We start from the raw sequence: 6176 nt of genomic DNA, 5'->3' as shown, positions 1-6176 counted from the left end.
GATCGGTAAAATTAATGCCATTTGGGTGCCAAAGAATTTTGTTATGTCGAGTGAATATCAACTGGCTTCAGTGGTATTTGAAAATTTTTACAACTTTATTTAAACAAAATATCATGATTGTCTTAATTTTTTTTTTCTTTGGAAACCCAAGTCATGGGACTTTTTGACTTGTACCTCACCCTTAAGGCTGCGATTAAAGTTTTCATGGTAAAAAAATCCAGAAAAAGTGTAGGACGGGTGTTTCTCCCAATTCTTTGATGGCCTCAGGGTTTTTTTCTTTAAAAAAAGGGAAAAAAAAAACTTCTAAGTTAGTTGAACACGAAAAATTTACCCTGAATAAAATTTGTTACTATTGTTGTTTTCCGGTTACTATTACTGAGTAAGACAAGGACAATACAAAGGCCAAAAAACGACAATCTCCTGCAACGTATCATAACTGGCTATAATATCACTTGCAATTGGCAAGGAAACAACAGTACAGTACAAAAATAGCCTTCATGAGCCATTGCAAACAAACCACCAGAAGTTAGATGAAGGAAGTAGCGGTATGAAATATGCAAGCGTAGAAAAAAATATTACCTTCACAAATGTATTCAGGAAAATTAGATTCTTGTAAAGCTTTGAAAGCATGAGATTCTTGTAACTATATTGGTCAGATCATGCACTTAACCCCCTTGATATAGATACAAGTAAAAAACATGGTTTTATTCTCAAGCAAGTCGAAACCATAATTACCTTGATTCAATTTGTCCCATGTTGTGGCTCTTAGAGGGTCTTGCATGAACTGGAGTTCATTGGGGTTCATTTTGCCTCCTGCTTCATCATGTTTCTAGTACACATTTGTAATATTGCAAGTTCCATCTTGCCTAGCAAATAAGCAATGTTTCACATGATGTACTAAAAGTACGAAAACAAGAACTTGATACATAAAACAAAATCAATAGTTTGAATGGTGATAAATAGATGATACAATTTCCTAAATGTGAAATTGAATAACCACAATAAAAAACAGAAATACTTACCAGGGTTTGGATCATCAACACCAAGAGCATCTAAAAGGACAAAGATGCCCTTTCGATCTTCATAAAGAGCTCCATCACGTTTTCCTTTCGTTCATATCAATATAACAATGTCGTTCATTCTCTAACACTATACAACCGCAAAACAAAATAGATCACCAACTCACATGTATGGAAGTTTCCATGCACATCATCATTTATAGGCAAACCATGCATATGAGTTTGTCTGAAGCTGTAGAGTCTGTTTCGAGACCAATGGTATGTAGTCACAACAAAGAAATAGCAGTGTCCAACATACAAGTTGGTACACATATTATTAGTTCTACGGCAAGCAAGGCTTGCGATTCTTGAATAGGGTAGCAATAAAATTGAATGGAGGCTATTATGAAGACTTGACTGGGGCCATAACTTAATGTTGCACGTAGATGCTTCTTTTCATGCGTGGCCTAATACGATCTTTTGGGCAAATAAGAGTGTAAACGCTATCGGATTTGTATCAGATATCTGACCCAATTACTTAAAAAAATTGAATATGGAAAGGAATTAAGAAGTCAGACCGGATTCAGATTTAAGAAATAACATCTGATCAATACAAGTTCAGGGCTCAGCTTTAAATAAATACCCGATCAGATAATATGCATCGTAAGAAGTATATCTGAATCTGAATCCATAAACTAATACCCAATCCAAATTCAGGTATCTGAAATATTCTGAATCCGAAATTATGAGCACCAAACAGATCCAAATCTGAACCATGAATCACTCTGAATCTGAATCATGAGCTGATATCTGAATCTGAACCTTAAGCTGATATCCAAATAGATCCGAAATCTGAATATGGAAAGGAATTAAGAAGTCAGACCGGCTTGGTTCAGAAATGAATTAAGCTCGAGTTTAACTCATACTCTAAACCTTAAACGAGTCCATTTGAGTTGTAAGAATTCGACTTGTTTAAGCTCACTTGGTTCAACTATGTAATTAAAACCATTTTAAAAATAAAAGTACATTAACTTAACTTATAGGTGACTATATGGTTACCAGCTAGTGGGAAAAATAGAGTAGAAATTTAAATATTTTAAAACCAATGTTGCCAAAAGTCATTTTTTGAATCAAATCGAAAAGCTAAAAGTTTAGCGAAGCAGTAAATCGAATTGGAACAAGAATTAAGACTGGACACTAAGCCAAGGGCTTGTTGGGTTGGGCTGGGCCAGGGGCATGAAAATGGGTTTGGGCTGGCCAGGCCCCAACAAGAAACTAGGTGCACTTGGGCCCATGTCTGGGTTGACATTTACCCGATTTCAATTATTTGTATTAATTTTAAATGTATTTTTTATATATCTCTTATACATATATTTGCATATAATATAAATATTAAATTTTTTTTACTAAATTTGAATCCAGCTCGGCCCAATGCCCACCTCTAATTGAACTTGTTTGTGAATCAGAATGGTTAAAAATGTATTTTAATTAAAAAATAAAATTTGAACAACATTAAATGAAGATTTGTAGTTGTAGAATAGTAACAAGAAGACGATCTTAATGTGAAAAACCCTTGACTCGAGGGATTAAAAACCACGATAGAGAAGATCTGGCACTCACTAGCTGTCGGGCTCACTCTCTCTCTTAATTTTTATTCACACTTTGAAATAAGGGTTACAAAGGCTTAAATAGAGCTTAACAAGAACAATGGATTAGATACAGTCTAAACCCGGACCCAAACATACAAACAAGTCAACACTCCCCCTCAAGTTGGGCGTACAGATCAAACATGCCCAACTTGGATACATTTCTCTCAAATGAAGTTGATGACAAGGCCTTGGTCAGAGCATCACATGTATGGTCTTTGGACTTCATGTGTTATATAACAAGTTCTTTAACATCAATTTTCTTCCGAATGAAATGACAGTCAATCTCTACATGTTTTTTTCTATCATGTAATACCAGACTGTTGGTCAAGTTGATTGCAGACTTGCTATTACAATACATCTTCATTGGTCCCTTACTTTTTATTGTGATGTCGGCCAATAGCACTTTCAGCCACAACAACTCAAAGACTCCCCCACAACTCTACATTCAGCTTCAGTACTGGAGCAAAAGCAAGCGTCTTGTCTCTTAACCCTCCACACTACGAGATCCCTCCCAAGTAAATACAGTAGCCTGAAGTGGATCTCTTAGTATCAATACATCATGCCTAGTCAACATCTGAATACCCTTCAATCTCAAGAGAATCTTGCTTAACATACAAGAGGCCTTTGCTAGGATTCCTCTTTAAGTAACATGAAATCCTGTCAATAGCCTTCAAGTGAGCATCCATAGGAGCATGCATGAACTGACTCATCACATTCACAGCAAAGATAATATCAGGTCTAGTGAGAGTAAGATAAATCAACTTTTCAATAAGACGTTAATATCTTCCCTTGGCATCTTCACAGAGAGGCTCCTCATCTCTAAGACTAAACTTGTGTCCAATATCCAGAGAAATAGAAGTAGGTCTACACCCAAGTTTTCTAGTCTCTTTTAATAAATATAAAGTGTACTTATGTTGATTTAACTCAAAACTTGTGTTTGATCTAGGAATTTCAATGCCAAGGAAATATTTCAACTTACCAAGGTCCTTGAGGTCGAACTCGATAGCCAACAGTTCATTTAACTTTGTTATTTCATCTTACCTATGACAATCATACCATCAACATATACCAATAGAAGAGTAAATTTATGCTCATTTCTTTTCACGAATAGAGTATGATCTCTATTCCCTTGATGGTATCTATGTTGTCTCATTACAAATCTAAGTCGTTCAAACCATGCCTGAGAAGATTGCTTGAGTCCATACAAAGCTTTCTTCAACCTGCAATATTTTCCAAGTTCTTCATATCTTAGAGGCATGCACATATACACTTCCTCTTCACGGTCTCCATTAAGAAATGTGTTCTTAACATCAAGTCTGTATATTTTCCATTCTTTTATTACTGCTAAGGAGATAATAACTCTAATTGTCTTTAACTTTGCAACAAAAGCAAACATTTCCAAGTAGTCAATCCCATATTTCTAACTGGACACCTTGGCAACCAAGCGAGCTTTATATTTGTCTACACTCTCATCTAACTTATATTTAATGGTGTTGACCCACTCGGATCCTATCAGATGAGCTGCTTCAGAGATATTTACCACCTCCTACATTCTGTTTTTATTCAGTACTTCCATTTCTTCTTGTATCGCATGAGCCCACTTGGAATTGCCCTAAGCCTCAGTTACATTCCTGAGAATCACAACTATAGAAAGAAATTGTATAAAACATTTGTAGTTCTTGTTCAGTTTAAAATATGATATAAAATTACCAATAGGGTGTTGAGTACATGACCTGATAACCTTTCTAAGAGCAATGAGTAACTCTTCGTTTTTTGCTTCTATCTGAGTACCTGCGACCAACATCTCCTGAGAACAACTTGGGTCATGCAAGGAAGGTGTAGCATTAGGATTGGGAGTAGAATTTTTGTCACCAGTCAACTCACCAGTGAGCTCAGTTGCAGTTAATCTTCTCCTAGAGTAAACCTGCCCAAACCTGCAGTCACATTTCTCTTTATTCCCAATTGATCAACCATTATCCTTGTTGTGCTTTAGAAGGTCTCTAACCTAAATCTCTTCCTTTTTGTACTCTAGAAAATCTATAAACTAAATTTCTTGATTTGGAGAATACTCTTTTCTTGTTGTGGACGTCTCCCCTTGAGGAGAATTCTCACCAAAATAGGAAATATGTTCTAGGAAGGTCACATCTTTGGTAACATAGACACTTATATCCTTTGAGTAGGGGAATAACCTAGAAACATGCCCTTAATCGACCTCGGATCAAGTTTTTAATATTATGACTGTGATTGTGAATAAACCTAACATAGCCAAAAACTTGAGGTGGAAGAGAAAAAGGTTGACAACTCCCTGCTAACATAGAATGAGGTGTTCACATATTCAATCCACGTCTAAGCATACTCTTAATCAAATACGCACTGGTGAGCGCAGCATCCCCCTAATACTGCTTTGAAAGATGCCATTGGAACAAGGGGGCCCTGCTGACATTTAGCAACTGACGATTCTTTCTTTCATCAACCCCATTTTGAGGAGGATATAACTATAATATGTCATGAACAATCCCCTTTGATGAAAGAAACTATCAACAGAATGATACATATACTCACGTGCATTGTCAGACTGAAAAGTCTTAATAGAAGTTCCAAATTGAGTTTCCACAAGAATGATGAAAGTCTCTATGTCATTAAGCACTTCACTATGATCCTTCAGCAAATACACAGAGGTGTTTCGAGACCAATCATCTATAAAAGTTATAAAGTACTAAAAATCATGGCAAGAAGGAATTCTTGAAGGCTCCTACACATCAGAATGAATCAAAGCAAAAACTTCATTAGAATGATTTGTAGATACATGGTATGAAGCCCTAACATGTTTGGCCAAATGACACACATCACAAGATAACATAGTAATATCTAGACTAGAACATAAATCAAGAAACAACTATCTAAGTATTCCAAAAGAAAGATGCCTAAGGCGCACAAGGCCAACTGAAGGAAGTCCTCTCTACTCTTCGTTGTTTTGCTAACTACCATCATGAGAGTTGTGGCAACACGCATGGGTAATCAATATAACCCCTCATAAACCAAACCAATCCCAATCTTCTTTCCCGTCACCAAGCCCTGCAAGACATAACAATTAGCAGAAAAAATAAGTTCGCAATTTAACTCTTTCATAATCTTGCTAACTGACAAAAGGTTTAAGAGAATGTGAGGAACATGTAAGGCAATGTGAACTACAAACTTGTTTAAAAGTGAGAGACTCCCTTTCCCAGCTATAAATATAGAGGAACCATCTGCAAGAGAAACTCCTTCCTTCCCGGATGAGAGCTTATACTCATGAAAAACCTTAGGATTGTTGGTCATGTGGTGAGTGGCACCACTATCAACAATCCAATCTCCCATACAAGAATTACCTTTTTCTTCAGAGATAGGAAGGACTTGATTAACTTTCACATCATCTAATGCCTTGGCCTGACTAGTTTCAATTCGACTAAGGTATGCCCGAAGCTCACAAATATGATCGGCAGAGATTGTTGTTTTTCCCCTATTTGGAATATCAACTTCAGAAATAGAC

The sequence above is a fragment of the Nymphaea colorata genome, chromosome 7 (assembly GCF_008831285.2).
Source record: "Nymphaea colorata isolate Beijing-Zhang1983 chromosome 7, ASM883128v2, whole genome shotgun sequence".
In the NCBI taxonomy this organism is placed as follows: Eukaryota; Viridiplantae; Streptophyta; class Magnoliopsida; order Nymphaeales; family Nymphaeaceae; genus Nymphaea; species Nymphaea colorata.
Note: the sequence above shows the minus strand (reverse complement) of the source record.